This window comes from Cnephaeus nilssonii (genome assembly GCF_951640355.1).
Source record: "Cnephaeus nilssonii genome assembly, chromosome: 6".
NCBI classification, from domain to species: domain Eukaryota; kingdom Metazoa; phylum Chordata; class Mammalia; order Chiroptera; family Vespertilionidae; genus Cnephaeus; species Cnephaeus nilssonii.
In genome coordinates, this window is record NC_137077.1 from 85650580 (window position 1) to 85673230 (window position 22651).

The 22651-nt window shown below is 44.3% G+C and overlaps 1 long non-coding RNA gene across 1 annotated transcript; it reads right to left on the reverse strand.

Annotated features, from left to right (window-relative positions):
* Positions 1 to 2421: 2421 nt before the first annotated feature.
* On the reverse strand, positions 2422 to 21927 carry LOC307101280. The gene is made up of 3 exons (XR_013813656.1): positions 21793 to 21927; positions 16410 to 16515; positions 2422 to 2691 (listed from the first exon to the last, which is right to left on the reverse strand). It is a non-coding gene; the product is annotated as an uncharacterized lncRNA (long non-coding RNA).
* Between the last annotated feature and the right edge of the window lie 724 nt (positions 21928 to 22651).

The following is a 22651-nucleotide window of genomic DNA, read 5'->3' on the forward strand; positions in this document are numbered from 1 at the left end:
AAGAATGTCATAAGGCCAGCCAGATTCAAGGGTGAGAATGGAGTCCACTTCATGATGGGAAGAGCTGCAAAGTCACATTGAAAAGCACATGGATACAGGATGGTCATTAATACACTCCATCTGCTACATATGTAATGGTAACTAACCCAATATGAAGGAATTCATTTAAAAAATAGTTCATTTGAATCTCACAATAATCCTGTGAGACAAGTTCTACTATCAATCTCTGTTCCCCAGATGATGAAATTGAAGCCTAGAGAGATTAAAAATGTGCCTAAGATCTACAAATATTTTGTGATAGAGATAGGATTCAAACCCAAGACCCCAGTGCCTGAGCACCAGCCCACTATGTCATTCTTTCCAGCCCAGACACTTGGAAAGAAAGAGAAAGTATAAAACATGGCCAATTACCTACAAGGCACTTATAGTTCTATTGGAATGCATAACATCCTACCTAATAAAAGAGTAATATGCAAATTGACCGTACCTTCGCTATACCCATAAGCCACGCCCACCAGCCATGCCCACCAGCCAATCAGCAGCAAATATGCAAATAAACCCAACCAAGATGGCTTGGAGCCACAGAGAGCAGGAGGGAGGCTTGGGTTTCCCCAGCAACAGAAGAAGACAAGCTTTCTGCCTGCCCTTGCCGGCCTAGGCCTCCACTCAAGGCTACAAAGTTTCAATTATAGAAGGTAAACAAATCCAAACAGAAATGGCGGCAACCACTAAGCTGAAAAGAGCAGGAGGCAAGGGTTGCCCCCGGCAATGGAGGAAGCTAAGCTTCTGCAGCCCTGGCCTGCCTTAGCCTCTGATCCAGGCTACAAAGTTTCAATTATATTAGATACATAAGTCCCAACAGAAATGGCTGCATCCACGGAGCGAGCAGAAGGCTTGGCTCCGCTCCAGGCTACAAAGTTTCAATTGTAGAAGGTAAATAAACCCCAGATAGCAGCGCCTCCACTTGGGTTGCCAGGGGGCATGGCCGGCCTGCAAACCACCACGGGCCCCTCACCCAGGCCATCCCACGCCTGAAGGGAACCCCCACCCTGATCCAGGACACCCTTCAGGGCAAACCAGCTGGCCCCCACCCATGCACCAGGCCTCTATCCTATCTAATAAAAGAGTAATATGCAGATTGACCATCACTTCAACACGCAAGATGGCTGCCCCCATGTGGTCAAAGATCCTGCCCCCATGTGGACACAAGATGGCCACCACAAGATGGCCAGCAGGGGAGGACAGTTGGGGGCGACCCAGACCTGCAGGAAAGAGCAGTTGGGGGTGACCAGGCCTTCAGGAGAGGGCAGTTGGGGGGGACCAAGCCTGCAGGGGGTGGCAGTTATGGGGTGACCAGGCCTGCAGGGATGGGCAGTTAGGGTGACCAGGCCTGAAGGGGAGGGCAGTTAGGGGCAAACAGGCTGGCAGGGGAGCAGTTAGGCATCAATCAGGCTGGCAGGGGAGTGGTTAGGGGGGTGATCAGGCTGGCAGGTGGAAGTGGTTAGGGGCAATCAGGAAGGAAGGCAAGAGAGCAGTTGGGAGCCAGCAGTCCTGGATTGTGAAAGCGATGTCTGACTGCCCGTTTAGGCCTGATCCCGGTGAGGGATCCCAGATTGGAGAGGGTGCAGGCTGGGCTGAGGGACACCACCACCACCACCGCCCCCCCCCCATGCACAAATTTCATGCACCGGGCATCTAGTAAATCTATAAAGAATTAGTACCAATCCATGTCACTAAGCTATACTTGACCATTGCCCAACAGTGAGGGAGGATAAGGTGGCCAAGACAAGAGTCAGAAGCTTCCATCAATAGAGGGAGATGGACCTGAGCTTGGAAGGGCAAAAGGAGAGGGTTTTCTGATAATGGCATCTCCCTAACCTCTATGTAAAGAGCTTTCTGCATCTTCTGTGCTTATAGAATAAACTTCAGTTTCTCTAGAGTGGCATTCAGTATTTCTAACATGTGGCTTTATTGGTTAACATTTTATTTAGCTGCAAGCAGCAGAAAATCTGACGAACAGTGATTTTTACTCAAACACGGATTCTTTTGTCACGTCCAAGGCATTTGGGGGAAAGCAGTCCTGGATGTCACAGTAGCCAGATGATGGCAGGATCTTTCTGCCTTTCTCCTCTTCTATCCCACAAACATGTCCTCATCCTTGGTGGTTTCATGGTCCAGGATGGCTGTTATACATAAGTAATCATGTGTGTTCCTAAGTAGGAAGAAGGGGGAGAAGAGGAAGCCCAAGGTAAGCATGCCAGCACAGCATGTCCACTTTATAAATGCTTTCCCATGACATCCACCAGGTTACATCTTCTTTACTCTCTTTGGCCGAAGTTGGTCATGCAAGGAAAGCTGGAAAGGCTGGTGTTTCCATTTTATAGCTCCAGAACATGAGAAAACAAGACCAAATGGGGCTATGACTGGCTTTTGTATACACCATGCACAGTGTTGACCTCAGTATAGGTTCCCACTGCTATTCCCAGGGCTTTTCCCCAACGGGCCAGCAAACCAAAGTCGTCATTTCAAGAACACTTCAATCAGTTTTTCACAATGATCTTCTCCCTTCAAAGACAGTGGAAATTCTTCCATGACTTCCCTGATCCCCAATAAGAGACGTGAACTCTGCCTTTAGTCAGGCTCCCATGGTCCTTTATCTGCTGAGCTGTTAGGGCACTTGGATGGCTCCACCTGTACAACGAAAACTCATCAAGTCAGGGACCACATCTTGATTTTGGTTCTACCAGCAGCATTTCACACAGCTCCTGGTGCATACAGACATCATGAAGGAAAGGGATTTTCTCCATGACTCAGGGCACATGAAGGTAGGAGAAGAAAGGCAGCCCAAATAATTTCAGAACTATTAGGGGCAGATGACTGGCACATTGGGGATGCCATCAGTACCAGGAGACTGCTGAGTTCTGTTTTAGACTTGTTGCGTGTGAGCTGATCATTGAACCCACAAATAGAAATTAAAAGCATGTATCTAGTTTTAGGAGAAAAGTCAGGGTTTGAGTTCTAGGTTTGAAACTCCTTGGCAAAAAGAAAGGGCTCAGGATTCCATCCACAGTCAGGGAAGACCGTGCGCAAAGAGGGAAAAGTGAGCTCCAGAGAACAAACATATGTCAAAAGCAGTGCCAGACAATGACATGGTTCTGATATCGTTGAAATTTTGCCAGACAGGAAGTATTGACTATCTGCTCTCCCAAGTGGTCATGTGTCCTCCTGAAGCACAAAGGAGGCCAGACTTGAGCAAGTATTTTCAGTCCTAACTTTATATTTCAGGCTCTCTATGAATGGAGACAACAGATATGTACTGCTGGTGAAGCAGTAAATAAACAAATGTATTGATCTGATTTCCTTACATGGTAAGTGATCAAACCCCAAATGAAATTGGCTTGAGTAAAGAGAACTTATTGGCTCATGGTAGAACAAGGATGCTTTTGCTTCAGTCATGGCTGGATTCAGAGCCCAAGTAATGTCCTTAGGACCCTGTCTCTCTCTACTCCCTCTCATCTCTCTTCATTTCCGACTTTCTCTTAATTTGGACTCACTGTCTCTTACTGCAGATGGCTTTCCCTATTCATCCAGGAAAGCTGCCAGAAAGCAACTCCACACTCCATCATCTTTACAGCTTATGACCTCAAGGCTAAGGGAGGGCTCTCTTCCCTTCCTAGGCACCTAAGTAGCAAACCTCAGTGAAGAATGTGATTGGTCTTTCTTGGTTTCCTGCCTGTCCCCAAGCCAAGGAAGGAAACACTCCGATTGACTGGGCTTAGGTCACATGCTCTCTTCTCTGGAAAGTCAGGTGTCCTCATTAAAATCCAGTTCTGTTGGCAGAAGAAGAGGAGAAGAGGTGCAGACAGATGAAAACAACAGGAGTCGTCTCTTATAAGGCCTGTTGCAAACAGGCTTTAATTATTGCGGCCTGCTTCCTTGTTAGCGGATTCAGACACCTGCAGCTTACTGATCATTCAACAGTGGAAACCCACTTGACTCGCTGTCCCTGCTGCCCACTTGCCTGTTTTGCTAATAAACAGCCTCGTCATATCCCTCTGGTCTTTTAGACATATTTCAGGAAGAAGAACTAAATGGAGTCTTAGGCCAGACACTCTCAAGGCTATTTCCAGTAACTGGATTTATCCCTAGTTATTTTATAATTACATCCATTTGGACTCTACTTGGCTCTTCCTCATACCTTCCTGAACTGCGTCTTGGATTCCTACTCTGTATGCTATTTCTTCTGGGCTTGGAATATTACTTTATCCTCTCCTGGTATAACCCCCTCCCCAAGTTCCCATGACTAGGCCGCTACTCTTTCACTGAGTAGTAGAGCTATCTGCAGCTGGAAGCTAAACTCTGCTCACTTGCCAAGCCTTCTTCCTATCGCCCTGGTTGGGATCCCCTGTGCTATCTCTGGAGGCTGGTTCACATGTTGAGTCCCACCTCACACTGGCCGATCTCCAATTATGACAGCTACTAACATCCCTAATAAAAACTTTCTGTCTCTGAGTATGGAACAGACTAACAAATCCCAGAGGGAAGGGGCGGGGGGAGGGTTAGAAGAGGTTAACCAAAGAACTTATATGCATAACCCATGGACACAGACAATAGTGTAGTGAAGGCCTGGAGACAGGGGGTGGAAAGTGGAGTAAAAGGGGTCAATGGTGATAAAAGGGGGACATCTGTAATACTTTCAGCAATAAAGATAAATTTAAAAAACTTTGTCTCTAAATGTGCAGGATAACCAGGTCACATGGAACAGCATATATGTTTATTGCATTATAAACATTTGATCTACCCAATGGAACCATGCAGGAGTGGAAAGAAAGCCCAACTCTCTTACTTCTTTATTACACTTTGTACCCAGGGCCTTGAAAGAGTTTGTACTGCCTGGTATCAAGGTGTTGAATCCCTCCTAAATGAGATCCCGCCCTTTCTGCCTGATCCCCTTTTTCTATAGAGTTTAAACCTTGTCACGGGATAGCTACCATATGGTTCCCTCCATTTCTCCCATATCTCTTTTAAGGCTCCTTTACTTAAAACTCCCTTTCCCTTCCTTCAGGAAAAAAGCAAAGCACTCATGCATATTGATGCACATAAATAGACTCCATTAATTGGGCAAACATGCCTGGGCATGAACTCCAGCAGCAGAATAGGCCTGAGTTCGGGTGGAAATCTCTGCTACAAGAAGAGGCATGTTACTGGAAAACTATTCCCCAGTCTGGGTCTACATACCAAAACATTCTTGGTATGTGTATTGGATACAGGTCACGCACCACTTCACATTCTCTCAACCCCACCTCCCGCTGCAGCCACTGCTGTGGCATTGAGTTCCATGTGGTCTTTGTCCAGGTTCCCCTGGGTGTAATCTGATAGTTTAATAGTATTTATTGGGGCCCCCTTCACCTCTTGCATTCTGCTCCAGGTCTTCTCTTATGCAAGATGCAGTGTACCTAGGAAAAACTCTTCGGCACTAACACATTATAACCCAGAAGTAGTGCTATGGGACCACCTTGATGACAGAAGCTAATGATACATAGGTCCCTCTTTTGTCTTTCAGGCAGGCTTTTTTAAAATAGGTTTTTACTGATTCTAGAGTGAGAGGAATGGAGAAGGATAGAGAGACAGAGACATCAATGACAGAGAAACATCAATCGACTGCCTGCTGCACACCCTCTATTGGGGATTGAGCCCGCAATTCAGGCATGTGTCCTGACCAGGAATCGAACTGGTGACCTTTTAATTTATGGGTCAAGGCTCAACCACTGAGCCATATGGGCCAGGCTCAGGCAGGCATTTTTGAGACACAATTCCTAAGTCTCCTGAGAAGGTTCCAAGTGAGAAGGAACAAACGTGGCAAACCAATAGCTCATCCTGTTGTGATTATGTAAAACACAAAGGTTATTCTTTTATTATTCTTTATTAATTATTGTATTGTTTTCCATATGAGCAACTGTAAACCTACTTTTGCTCCCACCCTGTGTGTAAAATCATTAAAATGAACACTTAAAATTCATGTATCTTATGTAAGTTATGTCATAATTTTTTGAAACTTTTTTAAAGCACCAGAAAATTTATGGATATATTAATACTTTCTGAAAGAAATGGATACATCATTGTTTTGGGACATAAATTTAAAATACAGATATAATGAGATGAACAGCTAGATTCTTACCTCTGTCAGAGCAGGAACTCTTTCCTTTAACAAATTTGAATGAAAGTGACCTTATTGATATGTAAATATATATTTAAATATAACATATATAGAAATATTAAAACATATTATATGTAATAACATAACATATTAATATACGTGTAGTCAATAAGAGCATTTTAAATTAAAACTTGTTAAGGGAAAGAGTTCCTTCTCTGACAGAAGTATATCATATATAATATAAAGTGTATTACATAAAATTATATATAACAACATATTAAATATACACAAAGAGATTACTATATATACACAGAGAATAGTATATATACACAAAGAGGTTACTTGTGTTGAATAAAGGAGATTGAATCTGAACTAATGAAAATACAAATAAACTTTTGGGATTAAAGCGAGACGATGATGTAGCCCCTCATGCCATTATTGATATATATAAAGAGGTAATATGCAAATTAGCCAGGACGCCATAACATCATGACTGCTCAGGAGGAGGTTGTGCGCGCAGGTGGGCGGGAGGGGACTGCGTGCGAGGTTAGGCAAGCCACCGATGGCGCAGGTCCGCAGACAACAGGGCCTGCCAGCTGCTGCAGCAGCGAGGAGGCCTGCAGAGAACAGGGCCTGCCAGCCCTGCGCACCGGCAGTCCCGCCTCTGCACGTGAGCTGCAGAGGAAACACCTCTTCTGACTGCTCATTGGCTAAGCTCCCCGCATGCCACTCACAGTGTTCTTGGTAACTTGGGTAATAAGAATCCAGGAAGGTGATCTAGGGTTTTTCCACCTCACTCCTGGAGGAAAAAATGAAGGTCTGCTGCTGGAGGGGCTAATAAATGTCATATCCTGCCCTAGCCAGTTTGGATCAGTGGATAGAGCCTCAGCCTACTGACCGCAGGGTCCGGGTTCGATTCTGATCAAGGGCATGTACCTAGGTTGCAGGATCCTTCCTGGCCAGGGCCAAGGTCAGGGCTCATGCAGGAGGCAACCAATCAAAGTGTCCCTCTCACATTGATGTTGCTCTCTGCTTTTCCCTCTCTCTTCCACACTCTCTAAAAATCAATGGAAAAATATCCTCAGGTGAAGAAAGAAAGAAAGGAAGGAAGGAAGGAAGGAAGGAAGGAAGGAAGGAAGGAAGGAAGGAAGGAAGGAAGAAATGTCATATCCTATGAAAGAGACATCTTGAAAATGCCTAAAGAGAGTTGTCATTTTTTCATGGTGAAGAGACTGGAGTCCGTGTTGATGAAAACACCTTGGCGGCTGCGGGAACCAGCAGTGGCAGCAGCAGCGGGGTTATGGGGGTGGTGCCTTCCCCTGATCAGCCTGGTCACCTCCTAAGCCGTCAGTAGGACATCCCCTGAGGGCTCCCGGATTGGAGAGGGTGCAGGCTGGGCTGAGGTACCCCACCCCCGTGCACAAATTTCATGCACCTGGCCTCTAGTTTTATTATAACTGTGTCTCAACCAGTGGTAGACATCCATGGGAGCTCTGAGCATCTAAAAGGCAAAAACTGCATTCTTGGAACACAGTTCAAATATCAATGAAATTACACATAAGCATAGAGACACCCACTGGATGCTAGAGAGGTAGAGCCACAGGTAACAGGCTGGAGGGTGACAGCCAGGGCAGGAGCTGAGGAGGTAGAGGAAGTCTACCCAGGCCCAGGTCTTCCGGGTCACTGAACTATGTGGTCAGGAGCTTCACAGCGACCTCCAAAGACACAACATGTGCCACCAGCCTTTGGCGCCTACCACACAGGGGCACCAACATGCCAGACAGAGTGTTAGTCCGAGACACAGCACCCACAGTGGTGAGAGAACCACAGAGAATCTCCGCACCCTGCCCCCACATGGGAGAAGCCAGAGCCTGGGAGAGGGTGGAGAGAGGAGAGCTGTGAACCAGAATAAGTTTCAAACTGCATGGACCTAGCTTTTAAAAGCTGCAAATTTCTACAATCTGCCCTAGATGTTGTTGAGGAATGTTAAAGGGGATTGCACAGCACCATGGAAAGTACTGATTTGAAGAAAGAAAAAAAAACCCATTACCTGTTTGTGCCCCAATGTGTTGCGATCCCTCAATTAATGACTTAATAAGAGATCAGTGATGATAGATGATAGATACATAGAGACAGAGGCAGGAATACATACATACCAAAGACTCAAATAATTTTAGAGTAAGCTAAGAATAACTGTATTCACTGGGTAGATTTCTACTATGCCCTGTGTTGAACTAGGTGCATTACCCATTAATCCATTTCATCCTCACAACAAATATCACATTATCCCCATTTCTCAGGTAAGGAAATAGACTTTAAGCAGTTTATGTAACTACCCTGAGCTCCTACAGTAGATGAGTGGCTAGTAAGTGGCTGTCTACCTCTTAACCTCCTCTTACTGCTTATCCCAAACTCAGGGTCATTAAGTCAAACTACTACCTCATTTTAAAAATATTTAAACTTATTCCCAGAGCAATTAAAGAATTTGTCCAGAGTTGTTATTAATTAGCAGCAGAGAAAATATTTCTAATATTAAAAGGTTTTCTAGTTTTCACTACAGGGCTTATAATAAGGCTTTTTAACAAAACATTACCAATGTTTTATACACACTCGTTTTGAACAGCAATTGTTATGGTCTTAAGAGATCACAGTACAAGGCAGGTGGCTGGCTCTGTTGAGAGTAGGGAATGGAGGGGCCATGTAAAATTCTAACCTACTTGTGAAGTTCAAAGGCATTTTTATCCTTTATGCTGTCAGCACTATAATACTAGGTGCATTTCCAGCACCTAGCACAGTGCCTGGCATATAGTAGGTGCTCAATAAATGTTTGCTGAATGGATAGTCACTATAAACATAATCAGTGGACCCTGGACAAAATATAAACCAATGAACCCTGGCCAAAAGAAATAAGTTCCTCTCCTTTAACATTGTGTAAATAATACAAATTCACTTTGGATATTTTTTTCCCAGCTCATATCAGTCCAATTTTTATTTGCATCTGTAACATAGATGCATACAAATGAGCTTATCTGTCATCGCTTCTGAGCTAACCATCATAACATCACGACCTGTCAGCAGACATCAAGGCCAGATTTTCTACGTTTTCCTCTCTCCATTTGTGTATTACTTGTGTTGCTTGTTCCTTTTTAACATTATTACTAAAGAAAGACTCCTGACTTTCTTTACTCCTGTGATGGAGGAAGGCACTGCTTGCCTTTTTCTTGCTGATGGACCTCTGCAGAAACTTACAAAATGGAATGGGAGTTTTCTCCTCCTCCCCCTCACCCTCCCTCTTCTGTTAAATTCTAACTTACCTCCCCTCCCCACATGGCAAGTCTAGTTGCCTGCCCCAGGCAGCCCTGCTAGTCAGGCCAGGCTTGATCTTGTTCTCTGAATGTCTGAAGCAAGGAGGCTGAAAAGGAAATACTTCTCTCATTCCAAAGTTGCTTCGTCCTCACAGGGAAAAATTCTTTCAGAGAAAGGTGAACGCAGCCAATCTGAGAAATCTTAGTTGATTATTTACTATTACTTAACCTTCGAAAGATTCCACTGCAAAAGGAAGGGCAAGTATTTATGTAGTTCACAGCCCAGGGAACTTTTTTTTTCCCTCTGCATAACTAGCAAACTAAGCTAGTTCGCTTGGGCTGATGTGTAAAGAGGCTAGTTCTATGACTCCCTCCATTTCCCAGAATGCCTCACAGTGGACATGCAAAGCAGCTGATTTGCTAACAGGGCTGAGGAGTTTGATTTTACATGATTACTGAATTATTGCTGGAGCTTTGCAAATCAGCTTTACCAGTTCTCATAACTATCCTTAGCTAATCTTTACAGCATAAAGGGAATCTATCAATATAAAGATGAATGAAGACTTAAACAATATGAAAGGAAACTTTCATAAAGCAGAACATCAAAATTCAAACATGATTTTTATTGTTTTAAAATGTGGTTCTGGAGTTTTGGAGCATCATTTCATGGGACTTGAGTTTTCAGGCCAAATCTTTGTGCAGAGATACAAACTATTCTGCTTCAGAAATATTATTATTAACTACCTGAAGCAATTACTCAAAATGCCTAAATGCTATTTGCAAAATAGTTAGGCAATAATGCTGCGTAGAAACTCATGCTATGGGCTGTCATTTCAAAGGCTATAGGTAACACCATCCATTCTTCTTGGGGGTTCTTAAAAAAATATAGTAAGTAAAAAAGTGGTTTATGTTATATAAGAGGCAAAGGTAAAGATGGTAAACAGACTTCACATAAAAAATAACAGTGCACTTTTTACTATGGCTACATAAATTAGGAGTAGTAATTGAATACAATTAACAGAGCTACTATTAGTGGCCAAAGCAAATCAGTGGTTTATTCTCACACATTAAGTCAGAAGGTATGTGGTCATTAGGAATCCAAGTATTCTGTCCTCTTCTGCCATCCTAACCTCATGATCCAAAATGGTTGCTGAAATCCCAGCTATTCCATCAATGTCCCAGGAAGGAAGAGAAGGGGGAGGGGGGGAGCAAAAGGAGTATCCTATCTTGTTTCCCAGAAGCTCCACCCATAGGGTTGCCAGATTTGGAAATAAAAATGATAATATATTACATGAGACATACTTATATTAAAAATGATGAGTTGTTTATCTGAAAGTAAAAATTAACTGGGCAGACCATATTTTATCTGGCAATATTACCCATCCAATAACATCTCCTAAGGTCTCATTGGCCAACCCTACTGGAAGGGAGGCTGGAAAATGCAGTCTTTAGCCACGCACATTGCCATGTTAAAAAATAAATAAAAATGGAGAGTGCATATTGGGTAAGGAGCCTGGGGAGTGAGGGTGAGTCTGGGGAAAGGACAGGGCCTCATCCATGCCCCATACCCTCTACAAAGCATTTCTTGGCTGCATCAGCCCCTGGGGTCACTCTGGCCTCTGGAAGCGCATGGCCCTTTTGGTCTTGGTTCTAGATACAAAGTAAAGATACTGATTGTTAATACATATACAAGAATTGGTATGTTCAGGGGCTATTGTCTTCTCCAAAGGGGTCAGACACTAACAACGCTGCCACCCTTCGGAATGGCTTTTGAATTCAGGTCCTGATGAAGCAGACGTCTTCCCTGCAAGGGGCCCAGGAAGGCGCAGTGGCATGCGGGTCCAGGAAACTTGTCCCCGAGTGGAAACGTTCAACATTCCATCGAACATCAAAGTTCCAGTGTGATGACACAAGATTACCTTCCAGAATGTCAAAGCTCCCGCCAATGGGGACAGGACTGAGGAAGCCACTGGTTTAGAAAACTGGCCTGGGAAAGCTTGAAGGCCCCTCATAACTCAGTGGTCTGTGGCCTGATCAACCTCAGTAAAGCACGGTTTACACCGTGCTGCATTCTAAAATAAAGACAGGGAACAACGGGAGAAAACAGGCCCGGATTTAAATTCCCTCCATGTTTCCCTGAAAAATTCAATTTGGGAGGTTCCTTTTGCCTGATAGTGACTGCTTACAGGTCTTCCTACTATAAACCATGCATCCATGCTTTTTTCCGAGCTCTGACCTGGATGAACTTAAGATGTTTTATAAGATTCAGTCTTTATTTCTCAATGACACTTAAGCACATCTGGCCTAGCCACCGGCCTCTTTCCTGGGAACTATGTGGTCAGCAAGCTTTCAAAGTAGGGATACAATCAGTTTTCTAGGACTAAACCGAACCTTAATAAATCCATTTCTTCTCTTTTTTTAAAGATTTGAGTTTTTTAAATAGGTTTTGTTTTGAGAGAGAGAGAGATTGAGAGAGAGAGAGAGAGAGAGAGAGAGAGAGATATCAATGTGAGAGAGATACATCAATCAGCTGCCTCCTGCACACTGCCCCACTGGGGATGGAGCCTGCAACCCAGGCATGTGCCCTGACTGGGAATCAAACCAGCGACCTTTTGATGCGTGGAACAGCACTCAACCAACTGAGCCACACCAGCCAGAGCAGTAACTCCATTTCTATGGTTCAACACCTTTCCTGGATGGTTCCTGGGCAAACATCTCTGTTCAGGTGCTGATGACAGTAAACACCTTGCACACATTTGGCCTGGGGTTTAGCCACATTCAATTCTGGGTTAGTCATATGCTCTCTCGCTATTTATACTGCTTTGGATCAGCTACTTGATACTTAATAAAATTTGCCTCCAAGCTGTCCTGCAGGGAAAATGACCTGTCCGGGGAGAATGCTGTTCCAACTTTATGACCTCTGATGATTACCTAACAGTCCTCTGGAAAGGTTGCGGGCCGCAGTGTGTGAACATCCTGCCACCTCCTGGCACCCCCTCACCCCGCCCCGCTTTCGGGGGCCTTTCCAGCCAGCCCCTCCCACGTGGCAGGAGCTGCAGATGGCAAGGGCGATGTGGCAACTCGGCCTCTGCTCAAGGTCAGAGCACACAGGTTTCGTCAGTGATGATTTTACCAACCTTTGGTTATTTCAGAAAGCAAGGAGAGAACAGAATAGCGGCAAGAAAGAAATCTATGGGATGGAAATAATGAGCCATTTATAACCCAAAATGAGATTGCCAGGAAAAACAAACACCCAAAAAAAGTACATTTTATCAGAGCCCCGCGCTGCCCAAGGCTAGTGGGGTACAAGGTACTGAGTGTTCAGCTTCCTGGGCCAAGAGCTACAGTCAGTCATGCCCCCTGTGCCGCTGCTCTCCTGTCAGCCGGATCAGCAGCCGTCACCACCTGGCGGGAGAGCTTTAGCGTTTCTAAGTGTGTGCTGGTGGCTGTTTCACATTTTGATAAGGATGTGGAGTCATGTTGCAACACTTAGCGAGTGCTTCTGCGTAAGCGTTGCGCAACTCGGGGCTCTGTGCATCAGCGGGGCGCTGCTAACACCCAGCTTATGTAATGCATGCGCAGCCCCTCCAGGTCTCTCCGCCCAGCTTTTGGAAGTAGTTTCTGGCCTCAAACTCGAACTCGGCCCTGGATTCCGGCAGTTGTTTGCCCCAAAGCTGCGTGGAATGGCTCAGCTGTCAGCACCTGCCGCCTCCCCTCAGACGTGGAGAAAATCGCATGGGCTGGTCCCCATCTACAGCCGCACAAGGGGGGCTGGCTGTGGTGCCTGGATGGCCTGGGCCACCCTGAGGCACCCTGGAGGGAGGGAGAATGAGGACTTGTAATCTAAGGAAGACTAGACCTGAAGATTGAACTGGGGCTGCTACAAGAGGTGACAGCAGAGAAACGGCTTTCCCCAAAGCAAGGTGTCCTAGTTTCATCAGGAGCGCTGTTAAATGGCTTGCTCACAGCTCTTTTGTTGATTGGAAATGGGGAGCAGTGCTCTCTCCTCCGGCTTACCTGGAGTGCACTTACAAAGTAGGTCGAGTGTTTGCTTGGTGCCCTCTCACCTCCAATCACTGTACTCACGCTGCTTGGCTTCTGTTTCCATCCAGGCTTCCATTCACTCAACAAAGCTTTTGAGCACCTGCTCTGTGCCCCGTGCAGTGCCAAGCTCCGGACACAAACAGGGCTTTCACAACACCGTGTGCCCCCCGCGGCTCACTGGGCCGGCCCTGCATGGGCCTTCTCCCATGCCACTCTTGGCCCACCATGTCAGAAATTACCCCTCCCTTCATTCACCTCCCATGACTCTCTCCCCCTCCTCCCTTTAGGGATGGGATATTGCTTTATCGTCCTTATTGTCATCTAAAAAGTTTTTCTCATGAAAGTGTTGTTTTTGATAATCACTAATTTCTCTCAGGAGTTTCCGCACATTAAAAGGTGATGGTTTAAAGAAACTATGTCTTCCACGAAATAGACAAAGGGCTAATTGGAGAACTGGAAACAGGAGGGCCCAGGGTAATACATACATTGTCGGAGCGGACTGTTTCCAGTTCCACTAGGGAGACAGGTTGCCTCTTTCACCTCTTCACCTATTACTGGTGAGCTGTGTGCATAGCGGTTAAGGGGACACATTCTGCAACGGAACTACCTGGGTTCAAATCCCAGCTCTGCAAGTTATAATCTTAGGGAAGTTATTTGATCTTTGTTAATTTCCTCATGAAAAGAGGAATGCTGGAAATAGCTAAGCACATCTCACAGAGTGGCTTGGGGATTCACATAAGTTAGTATGTATGAAATTTTTGCAATGCTGGCATGCATGGTAAGTACTCTATAAATACTAACTTTGATTTTTCAAGAGGCCCACTTCGTCCTTTCTACTTTGCTTTCAGATTCTCGCGTGAGTCGTTGCACTCAAATAGAGGACTTTTTATTCAGGGCTGCAGTTTCCTCATCAGCAAAATAGGAAGTGGTTACTGAGGATATGGGCCAGAGGGCCAGTCAGGTGGCTAGGTTCTTGTCTATGTTCTCTACTGGCTTCAGAGCGTGGACAACTCACTTAAGCTCTCTGCATCCCAGAGACTGGACTTGATCTGCATTTTCCAAACTCAGATCATTCAAATAACACTTGCAGAGTCATCACCACATGCCTGGACCACATCTCTGTACCTGGCCACTTGATATATTTCATCAGATAATCTTTACATCAGCCTCACTTTCCTATGTAACTTTGCAGTAAGATGAAACATCCACATATTCAAGGATTTGACCCAGTAGTTATACATTTTTCTAACATATATTAAAATAAACACCTAATAAAATTTTTAAATATTTGTGTAACACCCAAATATAACATCTTGCATGCCACCAACGATGCATACACACCATTTTAGGAAACTCTAAATTAAATGTTCAACAAATGATCCACTATGGATCCAGCCAGCTCTAAAATACTCTTGGCTACTGTTATATTACTTTCATGAGGTTATTTCACTTTGGATGTGTTTCTTTATATCATTTGCCTCCTTGGGGCACAGACTATGGCTTATACCTCTTTAAGCACCAAGCCCCTAGAAGAGTGCTTGGTAAATATTTCGTTTTAAATTATAAACACATGCATACATACAGACAAATATATCTGTCACCTACTAACCAGAAGGCTAGCAAAAATGCTCGTTTCTTTTTCTCCACATGAGATCACTGCGTTCTCTGGGTGGTTGCTCACTACATGAAGTGAAGCGTGTGGAGTCCAGGCTCTGAGAGGAAAGGTTAGCTGCCCGGACTGCCTTCCCTCTCCCTGTGCTCTTTGTCAGTGTGGCTGTTGGTCCATGTGAGAAGTGAGCCTACTTCCTACGGAGTTTATAGCCCCAGCTGTTGTTGGGCCAGAATAATTGTTGCCGTCAACATCAGCCCTGAACGAGTTCATTCCCAGGTCTAGAAACATCTGATCTAAGATAGAAATTGCATTTCTAAAGGTTATCATTGAAGCGGTCTCAAGAAATTATCTGGTGGTTTACTGAAAGTTCATTAGCAAAAATTGAATGCACACCCACAGTATCATGGGTTCAGAGCTTGAGCAATTCTTCCATCAAACAACATTTATTAAGCACCTTCTTAAGCACCTTCTGTGTCAGTAACCTTGGGAGATGCGACCTCTGAATAAGACTGTCAGACTGTGAAGGGACTAGTGAACTGTGAGTGCCTTGAAGGTAAGGAATACGTCTTACTCATCTTTGCACCCCCTATGGCTTAGCAAAGCATACACACACGTGGTAGTCATACAGTACATATTTGTTCCCTAGCTGAGCAAACGAATGAATGAAGACAGAAGTCTGGCATGTAAAGAGCTTACAGTCAGTTTGAGAAGAGAGAAGACTTAGACAAATGAAGCTTTAATTAACAATAAACCTAACATTACGAGAGATAACACAGGCTATTGAAGGTTAAATGAAGGGTGTGCTGTCATATACTAGTACCCTCTCTCACAACCCGCAAGCTGAGTCAGGGGCAGGTCTCACGGTGTGTTGGCCCCTCTTCTATCTATTTTCCACCCAAAGCCAAGCTGTCATGTGACTGATTTCTAGAGGCCACTGAGTTTGTCAGCCCCTGGGAATGAGCAGGGTGTTATTTAATGTAAATAAGTCACTTGGTGTTTATGCTCCCAAACATTCTTCAGTCATCCACAGGCAAAGAGAGAAATGGCAACGATGACTCTTTAAGAACGATGAAATTAGAATATGCGAGAAGGTGGAAAGCTCTCTTTAAGGGTTTTGCAGGCTGTAAGCCAGGGTGACCCTTCGTGAAAGGCCATGACATCCTGGGGGAGACGCTGGGCTTTCTCTGGAGCTCTCTAGGACTCCAAACTGTCAGCATAAAAATAGCAGCCCGAGTCAATGTCCTCTATTATTCATTAGTTACTGAAATGCTCTTCCCAAATACACACTTACCTGAAAGATTCCTTCTTCTGTATGGTTTCAAACCATTTTTAGGGCATGAATCAGGCCGTATATTTCCGTCTATTTCACTGGCACTGCTACCACCAGTAGCAAAACCCTAATTAAGTGAAAGAGTGACATTTCCATTAAAATTCGTCTTGAAAAATGATTTATAGCCAATAAATATTTCAAGCAGTGCAAAACAGTATGGAGTGGAAAGTAGATTGCTCTCGACCTCTGGAACCCAGTCTCCCAGGCTGTTCCACAGAGGCATCCAGTATTGTATTTCTTAGGTATCCTTCTAGAAATATTCTGCATATACACAAGCATACATGCATATGTGACCTCCTTTCCTAGGCATGTCTTCTGTTCCTTAGTAAAACTTAACAAAATAGTGTGGGGTTTATCATAAATCCATACAGTTAGATTTACCGCTTTCATTTCATTTCAATGTATTTCATTGTATGGATGCCCCAAAATTTGCGCATCCCTCTCCTCACAGACATATAGTGGTTTCTAACCTTTGGTTCCCATAAACATATTTTTTTCACGTATGTATGAATAGAACTATGAATCAGTGCAGTGTCAAAGGACAGGTGAATTTTAATTCTGATAGACATTGCCAAGTGGTAGCACTTAACTTTTGATGAGAATTGCCAAAAGTAAGGTATTTGTTCATGCCAGAAACAAGAGTGAAGACAGTATTTTATTTTAAGCCTCAGTCAGAGAAGCAGCACATTTACTTATGAAACTTATTTGCCAATCTCTCTCTCTCTCTCTCTCTCTCTCTCTCTCTCTCTCTCTCTCTATCTCTATCTCTATCTCTCTGTCACACACACACACACACACACACACACACTATTATAAATCCATTCAAAATACACTGACAACAGCTTACTGAGTGAGGAACTTGCCAGAAGTTCCTTACCGCCAAATTGCGTGAGTGTTGCAATGGGGTTAGCTCACGAATGCCACACTTTCTCCACTGCGGCCTTGCCGTGTTTACTACCCTTTGTGGCCCTAGTCATTTAGCAACACTGCCTTATTTTTCTGCTGTAGCCAAAGGTCAGTTTATGACCTTCCTCCCTCCCTTCCTCCTCAGAAACACAGGCACATCATTTCTTCTCACCGTGGTTTCCTCACAAAAGGAGTCCGTCGGAAAGGTCAGGCCAGGTCGGCCGCGGCTGCGCCGGTGGAAAGGCCGGGCACCGTGGGACTGGACTTGATTTTCTATTACCTGTCGGGGTGAGTTAATGAACGACAGCCTTGCACTCTCTGTTCAGCTGCCACTTCCCACCCTGGCTTCTTATCTTTTCTTTAAAAAAGTGAAGAGACCCAAAACATTCTCCAGTGTTTACCCAACACACACTCTGCGCTACAGTCCCCAGCTGGGGCTCCTTCTATTTGCTCCTGTAACGTGAGAAACCTTGTGAGGTTTTGTGTTTGTTTTGTAACCAACTGTAACCATTTTCTTTTCTCTGCCTCTGACCACAAACACAGAACCTTCCTGGCAACCCCTGAAAATGTACACCTGAACAAGTTGAAACGAATGAAGCCATCTTGGTTCTACGGGTGACAACCAATTTAATAAGTTTCTGCTTATATTTACAATGAACTGTAAATGGAAGAAAATGGCTTAGGCCCTACTTCAAATACTTTTGCTTCCCGGAATCTAGGAAATGACTTTGTAATATGAGTAACCAAGAAACTTCAATTTTACATTACCTCAGGATCACTCTCAAAGAGCCAGAGATTGTGGATGGGAAAAGAAAAAAGATTTACACTCCTCAAGGAAGCAATCTTAATATCATCCTCAGGCTGTGAACTGTTTAAGCTTATGAGTCTAGCTAGCCCTGCTCTGTCAGAAAGCAACGGGGCAAAACAGACCTTCTGTATACAAGTAAAAAAGTAAGAAACCCACTGAGTTATGTTGACACTTTGTTGGTAAAGTTCCTGTTCACATGAGCTGGTCACCTGCCCGTGCCAGAGTTTGGAAGTTGATACTGCTACTCTTTGTCCTGCCACACAGAGTCACCAGAAAGCAGGGCCCAGAAGACTCAGAAAAGGGATGAAGATGGACAATGCGGGGGGAGGGGGCGGGGGGGGATGCACGTGGGTGGAGGGCACCATGCTATTCAACTAATTGACCAAATCCTTTCTCACAATGGACAGGTTTCAAAATCAATAAAGACAAGTCCCACTTTGGGGCACTTACACCAAAGACATGAATATATCTTTAACAATGAAGTTCTTGATCAATTTCTATTTCCTTTTATTTAACAGGAAATATGCCAGACTTTCTACTAGGTGTTATACAAAGACAGAACAAGTCATCAACTCTGCCTCATACTGTGCCCTCATTAACTATTGTTGAACAAATCAATCAGTGAATGCATGAATAAAGGAATAAACTTAAAATCAAGTTAAGGGAGAAAACACGGGCAAGCAGGTAGAATGTACAGAATACAGTGGGGAGAGTCACCCGTCTACCCAGGGTAGTAGGGAAAGGTCTTGAGGCAATAATTGAATAGTTAATGGCCAGACAAATGGTGGAGGAAGAGGTCCTTAATGTAGGCAAGTGAAAACACAACAAGGCATGAGTAAAGGCCTTGAGCAAAAATCAGCAAACTATAGCCCATGGGCCAAATCTAGCCTACCACCTGTTTTGTAAATAAAGTTTTATTTTAACACAGCCATGCCCATTCACTTCCATTCTATGTTTGCTTTCATGCTGCAACAGCATCACTCAGTAGTTGTAACAGAGACCACAAAACCTAGACTATTTCTATATATTCAGGGACCTGTAGAAAACTCCCAATTGCTGGAAGGTGGTCCTAAAAGGGGCTCAGATGAGACAGAAAGGTGAGCAGGAACCAAGTCCTAAAGGTTCTTCTATACCATGGGTAAGAAGAGCAGTTTTGCATTTAGAAAATGTCTCTCAGGTATCAGGTTAGATGGGAGAGATGCAAGATTGCAGCAGGAGACCAGTGCTCCAATCCCTACTTCTCTGACAAAATCCTTGATTCAGCAATCATCAGAGAGTTTAATGTTTGTCATTATGCATCTTGCTATCTGCTTGGGAAACAGAACCTGGCACACAGAGACACTCAATCAATGTTTATTGAGTAAAGGAATTAAGGAAGAAATAAAGACAATGTTTTAATAGCATCATTATTCAAAGGTTTCCTGAATAGGCTACCTCTGCTATGAAATAACAAGACAAGCTCGCCACTGCTCTCCAGTTTCCACGCTAATACACAGTGAGGCCAGATGTGAGGAGGTTAATAGTGAAACAGCCAGAGAGAAATTCCTTCCCTTCATGTCAGTGCCAACATCGTCAATTACCACCCACGGGCCAAACCTGTGTTTATTCCATGCCCTGTGGCCTAATGGGAAGGAACGGGACAAGAAGCAGCTCTGCAATAACTGTCATAAAAATAGGAATATCACTCGGCTCCACCGGCATCTTTCATTGGAAGATCTTGAATCATTTTTTAATTTTATGTAGCTATTATCTCCATTTTATTTCCACTTACGGAAAAGCCAAACAAGAGAGAGAGAGGTTGTGACTTGCCCAAGGTCACTGTGCAAACCAGAAAAGCAGTTTTTCAAAGGGGAGAAAGACCTCAAACTATGTGAAATCCAGTTTCCTTTCCAGCCTAAGATGGGCCAGGTCCATGACTCACTAAGGAACACAGCATTATCTGAGCTTAGTGTCTCTCAAAAATGAGTCATGCTAGAGGAAACGAGGGCTCAAGGATCTGTGTCAGGAGCATGTTTTTAGTAGTCACACATTGTCCCCGCCTGCAGGATTTCTACACCTCTCACCAAACTCCATCGTGGGTGAAGAAGGGCCCCTTGGAAGGCCCAGGTTATGGAAGTGGATGGATCTGGCAGGGGGTGTCTCTCCTTTCTGCCACTACCTGTCCAGGCCGCCCCATTCCTTTATTCATCAGAAGCCTATGCCCGGAGTGGCTGCAGGTTCCAATTGGTCTATAATGATTCACCCAGTGTAATGACTAATAAATCTCCCTTTTACTCTAAAAAAAAATGCCCCAGAAACTGTATGGTCACTCTAGGTCTGACAAATCAAGAGGCTTCTACACGCAATCTGAAGGACTTCCTCTAATTCTGATAGTTCTATCTCAGCCACTTCCATTTCCTAGATCCAGAGTCTTGAACTCACAATAGACCTAAATGTCCAATCAGTTCAGTGATCTCCTCTTATTAGTAATCTAATCTCTGCACATATGTTTCTGGGACAAGTTTGCTACACAGCCCATAAAACAGTTAATTATTAATTGTCGGAAATCACTTTCTTACTGTATGCCACAATCTGCCTTTCCAAATATTTTGTATGTTGATCTTCACTCTATTCTCAAGAAGCTCACAAATCAATCCTCCTTTCTGTCCCATAAGAGAGCCCCCAAAAGTTCTCTGTTCACCATCCCAAACATCCCAAGCACCAAGTACAAGTTCCAGCAGAGCTTCCAGAAATGTGGCTTCAGAGCCAGACATACCTAGATTCAGGTCTGACTCTGTTGCTCACTAGCTAGGTGACCTTGGGCAAACACTTAACATCTCTAATTTCACTTTCCTTATCTATAAAGTTTGAACAAATATTAACTACATGAGCTAGGCACTGCTAGTTACCTAGCCAATATCCATTCCTCCTTTCTTCCTTCCTAATCATGGGGCTCACTTAAACACTCTTGGATTGCCAGACTCCCTTGCAGCTTGATGTGGGCATGCAACACAGTTCTGGACAATGAGGTGCAATTGGAGGTTAGAGTTTCTGAGAAAGCTTATTAGAGGGGGCATATCCAGCTTGCATTCACATGTTTAGTTTTTGCCACTTAGACTTTGCCCTTATGCCTTTCTGACTAAAAACCAATTGTGACGCATGAAATAGACCAACCATGTGGCAAACATAAGGAAGAAAGCCCAAGAGAAGGAGCCTGGGTTCTTGATGGTATCATGGGGCCCCTATACTTTTAAAGTACTTGCTACTATACTTCTTATTCTGTAAGAAAAATAAAATCCTCATTTGGTTAAGCCATTGAAGTAGAACTTTTTGCTATTTGCTGTCAGATAAATACTAAATAACACATACCTCAGTGGGTTGTTGTACATATAAAATGAACTTACTACATTGCCCAGCATGTAGCAAATACTGAGTGAGTGGCTTATGATTATCATTATCATGATTATAATTATCAGTCATTGCCTTGAGCCTTAGAGACAGGGGTCAGAACATGTAGCTCTGGCAACCCTGTTGACCTCCAAATAGCACTAATTTAAAAACCCTGTGATCGCTCAAGCACAAAGTCAGCTGCAAATGTTTCAACAAGAGACATCTCTGTTAACAGCTAAAGAAGCCAGCTCTTCAAAGTACCTGTCAGATCCCAGAAGCTCAGAGAAATGAAATTCCACCTGGGGACAAGCTCCTTCTGTCACTTGGGCCCTGCCTGCTTTCCTCCTGGGTAGGGAATCCATCCGTATTTGTGCAGTGTGTCTCCTGGAAGTTCGGACTTCTCTGAATGACAAGCAAAACACAACACTTTAAGGATGACGTTATTTCACAGAAACATAGTTTCTGCTGAGAAATCAAAGCCACACCTAAAACCAGCTGACCACAGGGGCACATGTCCAGATGCTGCACTGGGGAATGTAATTCATTTTCTATAACCTAACTCATCTGCCTGCCAAGATCAGACATAGATGGGACTGGCCATACATTCTTAGCAAGAGTCCACCAAGCCGTAGATTCACCCAGCCCCACCCACCCCCAGTCCAAGTCCTCAGATATAGAGAATGGTGCAGTGAAAAAAAAACCACAAAAACAAAACAACCACCTGTGGGTCTCAGAGTCAAACAGACCTAGGGTTCAAATCCAGCGAAGCACTTACAGTCTGGGTAACTTTGGGCAATTCTCCCTCTCTGAGCTGCGGGTTTCACATTGTAAAGTGGAAATGCTCATTTCACAGGGTAGTAGGGAATCAAGGGAGACCGTGTGTGCAACAGTGCCTGGCACGGAGCTGCCATTGGTTTCCTTTCCTTCCCAATCAGCAGGATGGTCCTGGATGATTTGCTTTATCCTCCCCAAGCCTGAGGATTGGACCCAGCTCAGGTCATTGCCACTGAGTGCAACTCTCTGCCTTCTGCCCCGTGCGTCATCATCTAAGTTTTCGGGCCACACTGGAGGAGCCAAAGCCTTCCCCGAAGCTGAGGTCATAAAGCAGGAAAAGACAAAG